Consider the following 19,569-nt stretch of genomic DNA (forward strand, 5'->3'; position numbering starts at 1 on the left):
GCCCGTGCCAACATGTGGCACGGCCGTGCCACCCTCCAGATGCTCTTTTGCTGCTTTTTCTTCGGGCCCAAGTTACTCTGTTGTAGTTTTACTGATTAGCCCTTATAGTTGCTTAGATTTTAAGTCAATTGTAAAACTATAAATAGAGTAGCTCTCCATCATAAACATTCATCTTTTGTTCTTGGAATAAAAGTTCACTTTTATATTATTGTTCTTTTATTTTTTTCTTTCTTCTTCCCCCATGTCTACGATGAACGTTAGCGAGTAGATTTTTCTTGTCTTGGGATTATTGGATAAGTCTAATGACATAATCCTAATCGAACCAAGCTTTAACCCTAATTTTATGTAATCGTAATTTCTAATTTAGATTCACCGTTATAACATGAATTAACAATTATCAAACTGTAGAAGCGAAAGTGGAGGGTTTGATAATTGTTAATCCATCATCCCAAACATCAATTCATAAAGCGAGAGCGGAGCTTTGATGTTGGAACAAGTGAATCTAGACAATAATTGCAAAGGCAGCGAAATAGTCTTTGCAATTATTGAGACACAAGTAGTTTCAATCCTTATAAGCATCTTCTAGAAATCAAGGCAGCGAAATAGGCTTGGTTACTAGGAGTAAACTCTCACCGGACTTTCATCGGAAAGGTGAGGGGCTATGGGAAACCGGTCTTTAGAAATTAAGGTGTAAACCATGAAATTAGAAGTTAAAGTCTTGTCTAGTGAAAGGTTTGTTATTATGACGAACCAATGATCCCAAGACTCTTTTATTATTATTGTTATTTACCTTCAGCAATTAACCTACTATTTTATAATCTTTCTTCTCTTCTAATCATTCTCTAAAAGTTAATTGAATTCACAACTCCCTAGCGGAACGATACTCTTTCATACTACTATTACTTCGATAGACCGTGCACTTGCGGTTTGGCCTATCAAGTTTTTGGCGCCGTTGCCGGAGAGTTATTGCAATTTGGTTAACTTTTTTTTAACGATTAGACTAAAAAAAAAAAACTTTTTCGTTATTTTATCCTATTTTATTTTTCTTTTTATATTTCTTTCTAAAAAAAAACATATATATATAAAAATATATTATTTCCTCTTTTATTATTATTTTACTTTTATTTTAGAAAAAAAAAATATCTCTCTCTCTCTCCATAAAATAAAAAAAAATCTTTTGCTTTATCTTATTTTATTTTATTTCTTTCTTTCTCTATTTCTTCTTTTTCCTTTAACTTCTTGGGAAGATAATAACGATATGACTAAGGAACGCTCTCTCAAAGAGTATGCAATCCCATCTTCAAATGAGTCATACGATGCTATTGTGTACCCAACGGTTGAGGACAATTTTGAAATAGAACCTGCACTTGTTCACTTAGTGCAATAAAATCAATTTTTCGGATCACCCACTGAGGATCTGAATTTTCATATTTCAACCTTTTTCAGACTCAGTGGAACCTTGAATGCAAACCAAGAGGCCGTAAGGCTGCACCTCTTTCCTTTCTCCTTAGGGGGTAGAGCTAGTGCTTGGTTTCATTCATTGGAAATTGGTTCTATCTTTTCATGGCAACAAATGAAGCAAGTTTTTTTTGCCCGATTCTTTCCCTATTCTAAAACCGTCCAATTAAGGATTCAAATCACACAATTCACTCAAGAAGATGGAGAATCTCTTTACGATGCATGGGAGCGTTTCAAAGAAATGCTTAGACTTTGTCCCCATCATGGTTTAAAGAATTGGCTTATTATTCACATTTTTTATAATGGTCTTTTGTATACCACAAAAATTTATGTTGAAGCAGCTGCAGGTGGAGCTTTAATGAACAAGAATTACACAGAAGCATACGCCTTGATTGAAGACATGGCTCAAAATCATTACAAGTGGACCAACGAGAGAGCCATCACTAATTCTTCACCCTCCAAAAAGGAGGCAAGTATGTATGAAGTTTCTAACTATGTGTTATACCCTAATTTTGGACCTAAAAATACCTGCTCAAAATATTTTTTCATCTCTGATGAGTGTCTTTGACCCTTGGGAGATTGCCAGTTTGCTATTATTTTACATTGATATTTTACCCTGCTTTATCTTCCAATTTTGCCTCAAAAATCTCTTCAACTGTGTATTTGTCTATGTTTTCTTGCATTTAAAACCATCCAAATGTTTTTCTTGCATATCAAGTCATTTGAAATTGTCTCTGATCGATTGCATATTTCTCTGCATCTTATTTCAATATTATTTGCAAAAATCATGAAAAGGGGCATTTTAGTCATTTCTTGTGTTAAAAATCTCTTTTAACCTTTGAAAATTGTCTCTGAGTCTTTTCAATTGGTTTGTATAAATCCTTGCTTTAATTCCATGCCAAAATCCATTTCAAAATTGCATCTGAGATATTTGAGTCAGTTTAGTCCCTAGGGGCATTTTGGTCTTTTCACATGAAATTTTGACAGAGAGAGGTTACTTTGAAGTACCTCATTTATGTAGTTGGTTCATTTTAGTCCATTTTGTGTTTTTTATTTGTTTCACTTTACGTTATTACATTTTTACCCAATTTTATTTTTAATTTGCATTTTAGTCCTCCAAACTTTTAAAAATTGCATTTAAGTCCTTATTTTTTGCATTTAGGTCCTTTTGGTTTTAAATTCGTTTTTTAATCCTTTTTTAAAAATTGCAGAACAGTCCTCTAAGTTTCAAGTCCTTGTTTCTAGTCTTTTTTTAAAAAATTGCAGATTGGTCCTTCTAATCTTCAAAATTGCAGAAAGGACCCTATGTCCCAAATTTAGTCCAAGGTCGAATTTCTCAAGTCCAAACACAGGTGTCAACAATTCATTGGGTCTCAGGTCCACATGTCACCTATATAAGGGTCACATCACCAATTGCACAGCAACAATTCCATTCACAACTCGCCAACTCATCAAATCACAAAAACAGAAAGAGATTTTCTCTCTCTTGGCAGTTAGATCGAAATTCAACAGAATCAAAGAACATTGTTGAAGTTCATCAAGAACTTCATCAATATTCATCATCACCAAACCCTAACCAACTCAATTCTCCACCAAATTCATCATCTATTACACAAAATCAACACCAGTCTCCAGAAAATCGAAATCAAAATTGTTTCAATTCGACAAACCCTAATCAAATTCAGTTGAATTCGCACTAAGTTCTCAGTGATTTTTCTGTGAAAATCCTCATCATCGAACTGTTTTGTTTTCTCTCTTCTTGCAATTCAAGTATAAAACGATCACAAGAAGAAGTTTGAGGAAGAGAAGAAGAAGGATCAAAGAGGAATTGAACCGGTGAAGAAGAAGAAGAAGAGATATCACCAATTTATTTTCGGTTCAACACTTACCAGAGGCTCAGAGAAGATTCGCAAGGTCTTTCTTCATCGTCTCGCTCAAACCACCGTTTAAACTCAGGTAAAACTCACAAAACCTTTTCGTTCTCGCTTTACAACTTCATCGAAGACTTATATGAAAGATTAAACGATGAATCGAAATAGATCTGTGGATTTGAAGTCTTTTTCCTCGAAAAACTTTGAAAAACGTTAAAATCGAAGCTTTAATATGTAGATCTACTAAGATTCATCGTTTATATGCAAAATCTGGACTCATATTTGAAATCAGCATGAAAAGTATGTTAGGTTAGGGTTTTGTTTTGTGTGAAACGGTGAGAGTTGGACCTCGCCGGAATCTGGAAGTCACGGCGGGTCTGATGAAGATTCCGGCGGAATCATGAAGATTCTGGCCGGTCTTCATCTTCTCCGACCAGTTTCTTCCAGAAACCGGTGAGAAGAAAAGAGCAACGATGATGTTAGAGAGAGAGGGAGAAGACTTAGAAAGAGAAAGAAAGTTGGAAAATGAATTGAACCGGTCTCAAGGCTATTATATAGACCCCTGAACCGAACCGAATCAACCTTGGTTCACCTCAGCTTTGTTCTCAGCCTTTAGATCTAGGTTAAGTTTGATCTGGATCAATCCAACGCTCCTGAAGCGTTTGGATGATCCAGAATCCGTTTCCCCTTGGGCTTGGGCCTAGTCTTCCTGCAAATTTTCGTTTTGTTCTTTTTTCTTGCTATTTGGACACTGTAAGTTGTTGTTTACACCAATGCTTGCCTAAAAAACTTTGATAAAAATCCTAGAAAAATTCCTATGTGTTTTTAATGTGTTTCTTGATATTTTTGTGAATGTTTTACATATTAAAAATTGATAAAAAAATATACATGATATCACTTGTGATTTGTTTGTCTTTCTTGTGAATTTTTGCTATGTTTTGATATGATATTTTGTCAAATTGATACTTGTACTTGTTGTGTAATCTTGTGATATGTTTGCCTCTGATTTGTGTCCTTTTTTACTGTTTGTGAATGCAATTTGTTAATTTCTTGTGTTGCAAGTTATGTGGATATTGTTTGTGAAAATAAAGTGCAAAATATGTCTATGAATGTGTTATAATTCTTGGCTTGATACGCTCTCCTAATTCTCATGATTATGATTGAAACAAAACCTTTGAAAAGTTGCTATGATGTGAGAATTAGGGGGCATGAATTTGCTTTGTTTTGTGATACATTCTTGGATGTATTTTGCTTCTTTTTTGTTAAGTTTTGATGCTTTCTTTTGTTGTTAATTTTGTCACCTTGCTATGCATTTTTTTTGCCTATATCTCACTTTGATACCTTATGCTACTAACATTTTCATCTCATGTTTCATACATCCTACAAGCATCCCATTCTCCATCTTATACTCTTAGCTCTTATTACTTTGAATTTTGCTAAGACTTAGCATGTAAAAGCTTAGGGATTTTGTAATCTTCTTCATACTTTTAAATTCTTGCAAGACCATAGAATGTAAACTAGGGTATATGTAAAGGACAATGGACTCTAATGATGTACACCGACACGAGCACCGACACATGCACACACATCACATGGATACTTTAGATGAATGTTTAGGGAATGTATGCTTTAGATGTATGCTTAGGAATCACGATACTTAGAAAAATTCTCCTTTCAAAAAACATGAACAACTTCACTCAAATATTTTTCCCAAAGAAACCTTGGGATCAAAATCTCATTGAATTTTCCCTTTATTTTCTTAAACAAAAACCTTAATGAATTTTAATCATACTTAGACTTCTTTTGCAAAATAACTAATTCCACCTCACATTTTTCCAAATCTTATGCCTTTGAGGCCTCTCTCTCTTATTCTTCAAAAGTCCATTTTTCAAACTTAAAATCAACCAACAAAAACAAAAACACTTTTGGAAGAGAACTACATGGAGTTTGATCCCTTAAAGGGGTATGTAGGCAAGAAGTCAAAACTTCTCAAGTCCAAATAAAACAAAATCCAAACACCTTTTTCTCCCTCCAATTCTTGACCTAGCGAACCCTTAGGTGTAAATAACACTTTCAAATAGCATTTAAAAATAAAGCGCGCGCGTAGAAAGTAAAGACGGTTCTTATAGGATACTATAGTCGTTATGGGTGCCTAACACCTTCCCATGACGAAAACAACTCCCGGACCTCGATTCTCAAGGGTTTTTCTTATTTTTCCCTTCCCAAGAAAAAATGAGATATCAAAGGTTAAAAAGGTTCAAACGTAAGCAATGTTTGACACCCGAAAACCAAGATAAAACACTATGATCACCTAGCCGTTAAGATTGATACATTAACCCAAAAATTTGAAAACAAAAATGTTAGTGTCATCTCATCTTCTTCTTCTTCTGCATCTCCTTCTTGTGAAATTTGTGGTGTATTTGGCCATATTGGCATTGATTGCGAACTAGGTAGTGTTGTTAAAAGTCCTGAGCAAGTAAACTATGCTCAATATAATCAAGGGTTTAGAAACAACCAAAAATTTTTTCAAACCCCTCAAAATCTTTTTGGACAACAAACAACACCACCCAGTTATGCAAACAACCAAAGAGTCCCTCAAAAATCCAGCTTGAAACTTTTTTTAGAAAATTTTTGTATAAATCAATCCGAGCAGCTCCAAGAGCTTAAAAATCAAACTGAAATTTTGAAGGACTCTCTTGCCAAACTTACATCAAAAGAAGACTCCATAGTTACTCACAGTCAGATGCTTGAGACTCAGACTTCTCAAGTGCCCCAACATGTGGCTACTTCCTCTCAATCCTCCAAAGTCCTCCTAGACCAAACCGAAACCAACCCCAAAAACCATATAAGTGTTATTACTCTTAGGGATGGTAAACAATTAGAGGACCCCGTTGTGAAAATTAAGAACAATGAAGGAGAGATAGGGAGTGATGAGCCTCAAAGTGAGAAAGTCATAGGAGAGAATGAAAAGCCATTCGTTTCACCATCTCATGAGCATGAAATTCCATTAACGCAAGGGTTTAATGAGTCCAAGTTAGATGAGCAGTTTATGAATATTATTGAAATACTTCCAAGCAAATTGCCACCTAAACTTAAGAATCTAGAAAGCTTTTCCCTACCTTGTGTCATAGGATCTGAAACTATAGACAAAGCCATGTGTGATTTGGGAGAGAATGTTAGTTTGATGTCATTGTCCCTTTCTGAAAGATTGGGTATAGGATAGATAAACCACTTTCTAAACCGTCAAGCTAATGACTCTAAACGAGCGCTTCGTGGGAGGCAACCCATGACTTTTATTGCTTTTATTTTGTTTGTTTTGTGTTATTTAAATTTGTTTTGTAGGTACTTGTCCAAGATGATGCAAAGAAAAAAAAATTGAAAAAAAAAATTTAGAAAAAAATAAAATAAAATTTGTGCCTAAGAAATTTTTTTTTTAAAAAAAATATTAAAAAAAATTAGGGAAGAAGATTGCTGGCTCAGATGATGATGCAAGAAGGAAGAAATCAACACTCCACAACCATGACATCCATTTTAAAGATAACAAGCAAAGGAGTAGGTATAAATCTCTTATCTCTAAAACTTATTTCTGCTTGTAGATACCCTGATGTTAATGCTATGGATAGACTAGGAAAGAGATAGGAATGATGAGGACTAATGAATTATTCATGTTGTAGGCTATGCTTTATAACCATCCTGTTAACATTTGCTATTATTTGCTTGATTATCTTGTTTCAATTGCTAAAAAGAAACAGGATCATAAGGGTGATATAATGGTAGGTGCAATCATCACTTTTATTAGAAAGTTTGGGGTGAGTATGAAACAAGGGATCAAGGGGATAGAGATAAACTATTATCTAAAATTATATACTATCACTACTTTGTCCTTCCTTAGATCCCATGGGACTACTCACAATTACCAATATGAATGGAGAATTTGTTTGATTATTCTATCTAATTCGGACATAACTAATCCGGAGGTGGTGGAAAATTTGCTTTATGTTGGTACTAACCCACAGGTACATAATGATGGTGATGATGATGGTAATGAAGAGGAGGTAGGTGCAAACTTGCACCATGAACAAGAAGCCGGTGGAAGCTATAATGATGAACGGCGGGCATAGATGCAAACCAAAGTTCAAAGAATAAGCACTGAGAAACAAGGACAAGGTGTTGAAAGGAACAATGTCCAAAGGAGCAATTGAATAAATGAAGAAAATAATCACATGCTCCGAAACATGACACAACACCTTCACCCTCCAAAGTCCACCTTATGGACCTCAATGAACAATTGTGAGCTTTCCTCTTCCTATCTTCCCTTATCTCTTCTCTCCTTCTCCTACTCTTTCTTCTACTCCTTCTTCTTCTTCCTTTATTTCTTCTTCTTCTCTTTTAATTTTCTTTTCTTTTTGAATCATTGAGGACAATGCTTCCTCTAAGTGTGGGGGGGGCCTAATAAAGTGTCTAGAGTCGTAGTGTTCCCAAACTCCCTTGAACTTTATTCTTTTGTTTTGTTTTTATAGCAAGAGGCATAACTAGTAGCTTGTTTTTAATATAAAATATGGCATGAAATTTTTTGTTTTGTCTCTTCTTTAAAGGTTGTTTCTTGTACATGAAAGTAGTTTATTGTGTTCCTTTTGTTCTTGTTATACCCACATCTTGTTTTATTGTGAAAATCTCCAATGAGAAAAGCACCCGGTTGCAATCTTTGAGCAAGTGTATGAATAAGTATTTTAAGGAGCACGTTCTATCTTTAGTGTTAACTTAGACCCTTTAAAGTCTTCAGAGTAAAAGTAGTATAAGTTTGTGTGGGAAAATAATAAATTGTTCTTAATTGTTATATTCTTCTTAAATTGTTAATGATAAATAGGGCGGGAGAATGGCACCAACATGTGGGGGAAAGGACAATCTCTAACTTCCTAATTGTGGTGGTGACTCCCTAATTTGAACTTAAATGAAATAAATTCATCAATGCTAGGGGGAAAGGACAATTACATCCAAAAAAACTTCCTACGCGGATGTTTTATCTTGGTTTTCGGGTGTCAAACATTGATTACGTTTGAACCTTTTTAACCGGTGATATCTTATTTTTTCTTGGGAAGGGAAAAAGTAAGCAAAACCCTTGAGAATCGAGGTCCGGGAGTTGTTTTCGCTACGGGAAGGTGTTAGACACCCATAACGACTATAGTATCCTATAGGAACCGTCTTTATTTTCTACGCGCGCGCTTTATTTTTAAATGCTATTTGAAAAATGATATTTGCACCTAAGAGTTTTCTAAGTGAAGAATTGGAGGGAGAAGAATGTGTTTGAATTTTTATTTTATTTGAATTGAAGGAATTTTGATTCCTTGCCTACGTACCCTTTTAAGGGATCAAATCCACCGTAGTTCTCTCTCAAAAATATTTTTGTTTTTGTTGATTGATTTTAAGTTTGAAAATGGGATTTTGAAGAATGGGAAAAGAGGCCTCAAGGGCATAAGATTGTGAAATTGTGAGGTTTGATTATTGATTTTGGAAAATGAAAGTCAAAGTATGATTAAAATTCATTAAAATTTGATTAAGAAAATAAAAGAGAATACAATGGGATTTTGGATCCCAAGGTTTATTAAGAAAATAGAATTTGAGTGATGTTGTTCATATTTTTTTGGAAAATTGATTTTTCTAAGTGTAAATCCTAAGCATTCATCTAAACATACAATCCTAAACATACATCTGAACATGCATATCCTAGCCATATACCTAAAGTGATGTGTGTGCATGTGTCGGTGCTTGTGTCGGTGTACATTATTAGAGTCCATTGTCCTTATTACATCATACCCTAGATACATTCTATGGTCTTGCAAGAGATTTAAAGGCACGAAGTAAAATATTACAAAACCCTAACTTTACATTCTATTTGCTTGCCCATGAAATATAGAAAGAAAGAAAAAAGAGAAATATGCAAAGTGAATATGCAAGATGCTATGGGGTAGGAGACATGAAACAAAAGGAGTTAGTAGCACAAATGAAATAGAAACAACACACTAAAGGCATAGTAAAGTAAATGTAACTTGAAAATGAAGTAACAAGCAAAATTAACTAAAAGTGATAAAAGAGACTTGACATTTTTTAGACATTTTGGAAAGGGTAAAGATCATAGAAAAGATAGGGTAATGACATAAAAATAACCAAGAGATTATGAGCATATGTTTTGACACACTTTGAAGCCAAGAATTTACCAAGAACAATTGAAACGATTAAAGTGCAAGGGATCGACATAATAACATGCCTAAAATAAATCATTATGGACCTTGTGAAATGTGAATCCAATGATTCTAACATCATAGCCAAATTTTCAGTCATGATACAAGAATCAAAAGGACTAATATTTCACAAAGTTCATGATGATTCCTATAAGCATAGTTATCACATTTATTCCCACATTTTTTATCAAGACTCAAGTGCAAATTTAACAAGCAAACAAGAATGAAACTCACATACATTTTTCATGCTTTGGAGGTAAAATTTAATATGCACAAATTCAAGAAACACACACAAGAAAAAAAACTATGCAAAAAAACATGATTAATTTGGAGTTTTTTCTCAACACTTTAACAAAAATGAAAATCAATGGATTGACAAAGAAATCAATATATCTTCATATATTTTTTAGATCCAAATTAATCATGTATCAATGTTAAAAACAATTAGAATTAACAAGACACAAACATCGCAATTTTTTAGGAAAAAAACTAGTGCAAGATTCAATTAAGCAGGGGATGCAGCAAGCATTGCAAGGGTGTATACATAACAATTAGTAAGAAGAAACAGCACTTCAGCAAGTGGGATGGGCCCAACACCAAGACATATGGATCTAGATTGGGTCAAAGAAGACTGGACCGGTTCAGGAACGGGTCGGTTCAACCGAACCGGTCCAGCAATAGTTTAACCAAAACCAGTCCTAAATCTTCTTCCTCTTAAACATGAAAACGGTGCTGCTCTCTCTTTCTTTCTTCATCTTTTCAAAACACTTTGTTAGAGGCAAAACAAACTTAAACAACAAACAAAATCTACTTCAAACTTATTCTTTCAAATCATTTTTCCAAGGAGAGTGAATACAAAAGCCTAGATCTACAGATAAACCAACGAAGAAGAAGAGATGAAGCGTTACCTTTCTTGATTCTGGACGGTTTGAATGCTTGGGTGCAGTTTCAGTTTCCTCCTTCACGTTCTTGCTTCATGGATCCGAGCTTGTTTTTGGTTCAGATTTGCTTCCTTCCTTTGAGGTCCAGAAGCGCTGCTGCTCTCGTTGTTGTTCGAACCTTGAAACTCCGGTTCTCTTCTTCTTCGTTTTTGCTATGTTCAAGCTCGGTTTGCTTCAGATATTGCGCTGGTTTGGTGTCGATTTGCGATTGTGTTGATGACTTTGTTGCAGGTTGCAACCGAATTGCTTATAGGAGTGTGTGTGAAGGTTTTGTGTTGTTGAATATGGTGACAAAATGGATCGATAATGGTGCATTATGGTGGAGGTGTGGTGGTTATGGAAGTTTGGTGGTGGTGGAAGTTTGTTAGAGATGAAGATTGTGGTGGAGGAAGTTAGTTAGGGTGGTTAGAGGTGGTGGAAAAAGTTGGTTGTGGTGGGAGAAGAAGAAAAGGGGGCGGTTAGAGAGAAGAGGGAAAAAGAGAAAAATGATTTTGTGGTTTTTTGTATTTTGTGGAAAAAAATTGAAAATAAAATTGGTGAAAGAAAAAAAATGATTTGTTTTTTCTATTTGACCATGACCTTGACTTATTTATAGGTGATGTGGGAATGCTTGGACCAATGAAACAATGTCATGTGGCACTTGACTTGTAACAAACCTTGACTTTGACTTTAACAAACTTAAAAAGGGATTAAAATGCAAATAACAAAAGTACAAGGACCAAAATGAAAATTAAAACTAAAATTGAATTGAAAAAGTAAATTGAAAATTAACGTAAGCGAGACGATTAAAAGCAACAAAAATGAATCAGAAATTTTATGTGAAACGACCAAAATGCCCTCAGGGACTAAAACGACTCAAAATGACTCAAATGCAATTTTAAAATGGTTTTTTGACATGGAATTGAAGCAAGAGTTTATACAAGCAAATTAAAAGACTCAGAGACAATTTTTAGAATTTAAACAGGGCTTTAACACATGAAAAGACTAAAGTGCCCCTAGGGGCTAAACTGACTCAAAATGACTTCAAATACAATTTTAAAAATGGATTTTGACATAGAATTGAAATAAGGACTTATTCAAACCAGTTGAAAAGACTCAAACAATTTTTCAAAGATTGAAAGAAATTTTAACATAGGAAATGACTAAAATGCCCTTTTTCATGAATTTTGCAAACAATATTGAAATAAGATGCAGAGAAAGATGCAATTGATCAGAGACAGTTCAAATGATTTGAAATGCAAGAAAAGAAGAATTGAACAAGTATTTTTAGGTCCAAAATTAGGGTGTAACAGCTGCCCCTATTTAAGTTTCTTTGTCCGGAGAGTCAAGAGACGAAGTCTTTGAGTTGACAGGACGAAGATACTTAAATATTAACATTTGCACTGTTTTTGGACATTAAAATACGCTCTCGGATTTTCAGAATCATGAATGCCATGCAATATTTTGATTATGAATGCAAGACAAACGACTAGAGTCTATGGAGCATGTCATGTCACTGGGGATCCAGGTGGACATTGACAGGGTAGACCAACCAGGGGGTAGAAAATAAGGCACAAGCTGTTCTTTGGATCGAACTAGCCACTTGACCAAGGAATACAAGACAAGAGATAGGTGCAAGCTGTTCTTGGGATCGAACTTGGCACTTGACCGAAAACATAGACATATAGGCAGATACAAGCTGTTCTTTGGATCGAACTTGACACTTGATTGAAGATGCAAACAGATAGACAGGTACAAACTGTTCTTTGGATCGAACTGGCTGTTTGGCTGGAGATATAGACAAAAGGGTAGATACAAACTGTTCTTTGGATCAAACTTGCTGTTGGATCATCACCACATCATGTAAGTGAGTGCAAACTGTTCTTTGGATCGAACTTGTCGTTTGACTAATAACAAAGCATAAGCTGGGTACAAACTGTTCTTTGGATCGAACTTGTCGTTTGTCCGGAAGTATAGGTATATAAGCAGGTACAAGTTGTTCTTTGGATCGAACTTGGCACTTGACCAGTAACAAGATACAAATTGGAAGTCTGTTTTAACAAGATACCCATTGAGGGTAAATTGTCATTGACTTGATTTGAAGATAGACATGACCATTTTTGTTGGCCCAAAAGCAAATTGAGAGTGAATTGACATTGATTTAGACATTGAATTGAAAGCTTGAGATTTGAAAGGGAGATTGAAAATTGAGATTAATTAGAGACATAGACATAGACATTGAATTGAGAGTTGAAATAGAATTGAATTGAAGATTGAAATTGAGTTGAACTGGAAGTTGAAATTGAATTGAATTGGAGATTGAAATTGAAATTGAATTGGAGATTGAAATTGAATTGAATTGGAGATTGGAATTGAATTGAATTAAATTGACATTGAAATTGGATTGAAGGTTGAAATTGAATTGTATTTGACAGTTGAAATTGAAATTGTGATTGGAATTGGAGATTGAAATTGAGTTTAACAGTTGAAATTGAAATTGTGATTGGATTGAAGTTGGAGATTGAAATTGAATTCGATAGTTGAAATTGAAATTGTGATTAGATTGAAATTGGAAGTGGGTTGGATTGGAAATTGAAGTTGAGTTTGAATTTAACATTTGAAATTGGATTGAATTGAAATTGAGATTGGATTAAAAGTTGAGATTGAATTGAATTAAATTGACATTGAAATTGGATTGGAAGTTGAAATTGAGTTTGACAGTTGAAATTGGATTGAGTTGAAATTGAAATTAGATTGATTTGGAAATTGAAATTGAGTTGAATTGGAAATTGAATGTTGATTCAAATTGAAAGTGGAAATTGAACTGAATTGAAAGTGGAAACTGAGTTGGACTGAAAGTTGAAATTGGAAATGCAGCATGTATGTATGGTATAACAAGATTATTGAATGTATGAGCACATGAAATGCATGATTATACATGTATGAATGCTTGAAATGCATGATTGGTTTGCAGTTTGACAGAGGAATTTCACAGAGACAGACAAAACATTGGAAGGTGGTTGGGCACGTAGTGGCTCGTGCTGCAACATATTCACAGGGGAGAACCTCTTTGGAGAGACCGTCGTTGAGAGACGTATCGAAACCATGGCTGAGGGCACTAAAACTTGTAAAGGAGGGACCCTTGGAAAGTTCTTGGATACAGGTCGCCGTTGCTAGGCGTGTCAGTGCTGGGTAAACATTAGGTGTTCGCATCTGTGGTCAATGCTTTTATATTCTTTTCATTTTTCAATCCCATTTTTGCCTGAACCGCCCTTTCGGGTTTTCGATTCACCGGGGAATAAAGTTCTTTTCATTGCCCCATTTTTGCCTGAATTGCCTTCATAGGTTGTCAATCAGCGGGGTGCTCATTTTTGCCTAAGCCGCCCTTTCGGGTTTTCAACTTAGCGAGCTTTTCATTTGTATTTTTTTCACTTTTTCATTTTCATTCTGTTTTTTTTCATTCTTGCCATTGACCACAGATCATCCTGGGGAGTAACCCTCTTGTAACATGTATTGAAATAGACATTGACACTCATTTATTCATGCATGTTTCCTTGAAATGTACCCTATTGCTCAAGTTTGCTTTCAAAATGGACAGGAAAAGATTTTTTTCAATTTTCAAAAATGTTTGTTTCAAACATTGACATTATCAAATAGAAGGAAAATATTTTGTATATAGCATTGAAAGTAGAAGGAAAACAGAATTTCAAACAATAGAAAGGCTCAAATTGTTGTAGAAGAGTGAAAATTAGCCAAAGGCATGACTTCACGGATTCACAAAGCTTGGAAAATGGTAATTTTATTGATTAGTGATACATTGAACACGATGACCGCTACATTTCATAGAAATTTTGAATTCACAAGTACAGAAGCTTCTGATGAAGACGATCTTTGACAGTTGCAGATGCCCTAAGGGGTGATGGTGATTTGCCAGATATAGTTACTTGTCTTTTTATTGTCAACCTCATTTTTGCATGAACCGCCCTTTCGGGTTTTCGGCTCATCGAGGCGCCCATTCTTGCCTGAGTTGCGTACAATCTCAGCGAGCTTTTTCATATTCATTCATTTTTTGTCCCTAACTTTTGCCTGGATCGCCCTTTCGGGTTTTCGATCCACCGGGAAGCGCATTTTTGCCTAGGCCGCCCTTTCGGGTTTTCGACCTACCACGCTGTTCTTTTCTCTTTAGACAAAGTATTTCTTGACTATATCGGCATTAACAGGATTTGGGAGTTCAACGCCATCCATGTGTGTAAGAATCAAAGCACCACCAGAGAAAGCCTTCTTGACAACATAAGGACCTTCATAGTTAGGTGTCCATTTGCCCCTTGGGTCGGGTTGCTGGCTTATCCTTCTTTTCAATACAAGCTCGCCTTCCTTGAATTCTCGAGGTCGGACTTTCTTGTCAAAAGCATTCTTCATTCGCACTTGATACAACTGTCCATGAGCCATAGCATCCATACGTTTTTCTTCAATCAGATTCAATTGATCATACCGACTTTGACACCATTCAGCCTCAGTTAACTTTGCTTCCATGATTACTCGAAGAGATGGAATCTCCACTTCCAGAGGGAGAACTGCTTCCATACCATACACAAGAGAGAAAGGAGTTGCCCCGGTTGAACTGCGCACCGTAGTACGATAACCATGCAAGGAAAAAGGTAGCATCTCATGCCAGTCCTTGTAAGTAGTGACCATCTTCTGAACAATCTTCTTGATGTTCTTGTTAGCGGCCTCAACTGCACCATTCATCTGAGGTCTATAAGGAGAAGAGTTGTGATGTTCAATCTTGAATTCTTCACATAAAGCTTGCATCATGCTATTGTTCAGATTGGAACCATTGTCAGTGATGATTTTGTTGGGAACACCGTATCGACAGATGATGTTATTCTTGATAAACTTTACTACCACTTGCTTGGTCACATTTGCATAGGAAGCAGCTTCAACCCACTTGGTGAAGTAGAATGAAACGATGTCCATTGGAAGCTTTTGGTTCAATTCTTCCGATCATGTCAATGCCCCACATAGAGAAAGGCCATGGGGAAGAGATAACATTGAGGGCATGTGGAGGCACATGAATCTTGTCGGCATAAATTTGACATTTGTGGCATCTTTTAACATGTTTGTGGCAATCATGTTCCATAGTTATCCAGTAATAACCGGCTCTTAACAGTTTCCTTGACATAGTATGACCCGAAGCATGGGTCCCAAAAGTACCGTCATGTACATCATGCATCAACTTCTCAGCTTCTTGCTTGTCAACACATCTCAACAAGACCATGTCATAGTTCCTCTTGTATAGGATTTCTCCGTCCAGAAGGAATTTGCTAGTCCATCTTCTCAAGGTCTTTTTATCCCTGTTGGAAGCACCAGGTGGATATTCACGATTTTGCAAGAATTGTTTGATGTTGTAATACCAATGTTTTCTATCATTCACACTTTCATCAGCTTGATCTGGCATATTTTCAATAGTAAACACATGAGCGGGTCTATCAAGACGCTGCACTTTGATTACGGGCACATCATTCTAGTGATTCACGCGAAACATGGAAGACAAAGTAGCAAGAGCGTCAGCCATCTGGTTTTCATCCCGAGGGATGTGGTGCAGCTCGACCTTTGTAAAGTATGTCAACAGACGTCTTGCATAGTCACGGTAAGGGATCAGCTTCTCATGATGAGTCTCCCATTCACCCTTTATCTGATTAATAACAAGTGCAGAATCTCCATAGATGTCAAGGTGTTTAATTCTCAGGTCAATGGCTTCTTCAATGCCCAAGATGCATGCTTCATATTCAGCTATATTGTTTGTGCATTCAAAAGTTATTCGAGCGGTGAAAGGAATGTGGTGCCCCTGCGGAGTTACAATGATGGCTCCAATTCCTTTACCATAAGCATTAACAGCACCATCAAACACCAATCCCCACTTGTTATTGGGATCCGGCCCTTCATTGATCAGTGGCTCTTCACAGTCCTTCGCTTTCAAATACATGATCTCTTCATCAGGGAAATCAAATTTAATCGGCTGATAATCATCAAGAGGTTGACAAGCAAGATGCTCAGCAATGACATTTCCTTTGATTGCTTTCTGAGCTTTGTACACAATATCATATTCAGACAACAACATTTACCAACGTGCAATCTTTCCAGTAACAGCAGGCTTTTCAAAGATGTACTTGATTGGATCCATTCAGGATATCAACCAAGTTGTATGATTCACCATATAATGACGCAGGCGTTTGGCAGCCCAGGCTAGAGCACAGAAAGTCTTTTCAAGCATTGTATACCGAGTCTCACAGTCAGTGAACTTCTTGCTCAGATAGTAGATAGCATGTTCTTTCTTTCCAGTCTCGTCTTATTGACCGAGGACACAGCCCACAGAATCATCTAACACTGACAGATACATAATCAAAGGCCTTCCTTCCACTGGCGGGACAAGGATAGGTGGTTCCAACAGGTATTCTTTAATGCTATCAAAAGCTTCCTGGCATTCATTATTCCATACAACAGGCTGGTTCTTTCTGAGCAATTTGAAAATTGGTCCACAAGTAGTAGTCATGTGAGATATGAATCTTGAAATATAATTCAGACGTCCGAGGAAACCTCTGACTTGCTTTTCAGTTTGAGGGGCTGGCATCTCTCTGATGGCTCGGACTTTGTCAGGATCAACTTCAATGCCTCTCTGACTGACAATGAAGCCTAGCAACTTTCCAGATCGTACACCGAATGTGCACTTATTAGGATTCAACCGCAGCTTGTACTTTCTCAATCTTTCAAACATCTTTTTCAAATACACAACATGCTGCTCTTCATCACTTGACTTCACAATCATATCATCAACATATACTTCAATCTCTTTGTGAATCATATCATGAAACAGAGTGGTCATACCCCTTTGATAGGTAGCACCTGCATTTATCAAGCCAAAAGGCATCACTTTATAACAGAACGTTCCCCACGGAGTGATGAAGGACGTCTTTTCTCTATCTTCAGGTGACATTCGTATCTGATTATAACCAGAGAAACCATCCATGAAAGAGAACACTTTGGATTGAGCAGTACTGTCAACAAGTACATCAATATGAGGCAATGGGAAGTTATCTTTTGGACTGGCTTTGTTCAGATCTCTGTAATCAACACACATTCAAACTTTCCCATCTTTCTTTGGTACTGGTACAATGTTGGCAATCCACTCAGGATATTCAGCTGTCATGAGGAAGCCCGCATCAATTTGCTTTTGTACCTCAGCCTTGATCTTAAGAGCCATGTCTGGACGGGACCTTCTCAATTTCTGTTTGACAGGAGGACACTCAGGTCTTGTCGGTATCCGATGTTCCACAATCTTGGGATCTAGACCCGGCATATCTTCATAGGACCATGCAAAGACATCTGGATAATCATGGAGAAGCTGAGTGATCTTCTTTTTCACTTCTGGCTCAAGTGCAGCACCAATCTTGATCTCTCGCTTGTTTTCTTCAGTACCCAGGTTGATAAGCTCAATTTCTTCCTGGTGAGGCTGAACGGCTCTTCTTTCTTGCTCAAGCAGTCGAGTGATCTCATACGGTATCTCTTCATCATCATCCTCATCTTCAGCTTCATATACAGGGAATTCAAAATTTGGAGGAACCATAGGGTCACTGTGTTCAGCGGGTTTATTGTGGTTCAATCTGCATAATATGATTGGGATGATTTTAGAAAAAGTTTTTCATGCAGATTTTTGAAATTAATAAGAAAAATACAGATGTTTTGGTTTTTTCTGGCATTACCATTATTTCCAAGAAAAGGCACTAAAAAGTAAAAAACAAAGAGTCGTGGGAAAAACGACAACTTTTATTGATAACGGCAATGCCGAAACAAACACGCCCTTAAAATGATATCACTTTCGCCTTGGGCAGAGCGAAAGGATTGTTATTTTGAAAACAAAGAAAAACATGAGCAACAAGACACATTACATGGAAGCATGCATGACTAAAGGAACATCAATGGCCTCCCAATTTCTCACAGTGCCTCCTGGTATAACAAATGTAGGCACATAATTACTTCCAGCAGCATCTTCAGCAATGGCATTGATAAACCCAGCACTATAGAAAGTTTCTGCTGAAACGCCTGATGTTGGGGAGAATCCAAGGCCCTCTTTGCGCTTGTTTTCCAAAATCTAAATCACTTTGCCCCAGCCAACAGCTTGCCCTTCTTGAACAGCTTTCTGGGCGTCTTTCAACGAAGCCATACTAGCACTAGCCCTCTGGGGTTCTGCACCTTCAACAGTCAAACCTTGAAATGACGTCCCTTCAGCGGACCCTGCTTCAACGCAAGAGAAAGATGACACTTGGCTAACCAGATACGCTTCTTCACCATGTACAGTGACAAGCTTACCATTCTTCACAAACTTGAGTTTCTGGTGCAGAGTAGAAGTTACTGCCCCAGCGTCGTGAATCCACGGTCTTCCGAGGAGATAACTGTAAGAAGCATTGATGTCCATGACTTGGAAAGTGATCTGGAACGTCTCAGGACCAATGGTAATTGGCAGATCTACCTCCCCGAGAACATCTTTGCGAGATCCATCGAAAGCCTTAACCAAATAGCTACTTCCCCTTAGGGAGAGTCCATGATGACTCAACTGTCTCAGTGTAGACTCAGGCATTACATTCAAAGATGATCCAGTGTCCACCAGTACATTGGATATCATGTCAGACTTGCAGTGCACCGAGATATGTAGAGCCAAGTTGTGGTGTTTTCCTGCTTCGGGGAGCTCATCATCACCAAACCCCAAGTTATTACAAGCGGTAATGTTACCCACTATTCCATTGAACTGATCCACGGAGACTTCATGATCAACATAGGCCTGTTCCAGTACTTTCATCAACACTTTCCTGTGAGCTTCTGAGCTCAAGAGCAGAGACAAGATGGATATCTTTGACGGAGTTTGCAGCAGCTGGTCAACAATCTTATAATCGCTCTTTTTAATAAGCCTCAAAATCTCGTCCAGATTAGACTCTTAAATGGGCTGGCCCGAGGGGCTGGCATTCTCTTCCTCAAGGTTAGCCATGTTTCTTCTCTTGTACAATCTTGTCTGATGAACTCTATCTG

General features: G+C 36.8%; 1 non-coding gene across 1 annotated transcript; it reads right to left on the bottom strand.

Moving 5' to 3' along the window:
• Nucleotides 1–1,621: 1,621 nt before the first annotated feature.
• LOC146929300 (small nucleolar RNA R71) lies at nt 1,622–1,728 on the bottom strand. Its single transcript, XR_015009151.1, has one exon. It is a non-coding gene; the product is annotated as a small nucleolar RNA R71 (small nucleolar RNA).
• Nucleotides 1,729–19,569: the final 17,841 nt, after the last annotated feature.

This window comes from Medicago sativa, chromosome 4 (assembly GCF_051527215.1).
Source record: "Medicago sativa cultivar Bolivia chromosome 4, Bolivia_mono, whole genome shotgun sequence".
Taxonomy (NCBI): domain Eukaryota; kingdom Viridiplantae; phylum Streptophyta; class Magnoliopsida; order Fabales; family Fabaceae; genus Medicago; species Medicago sativa.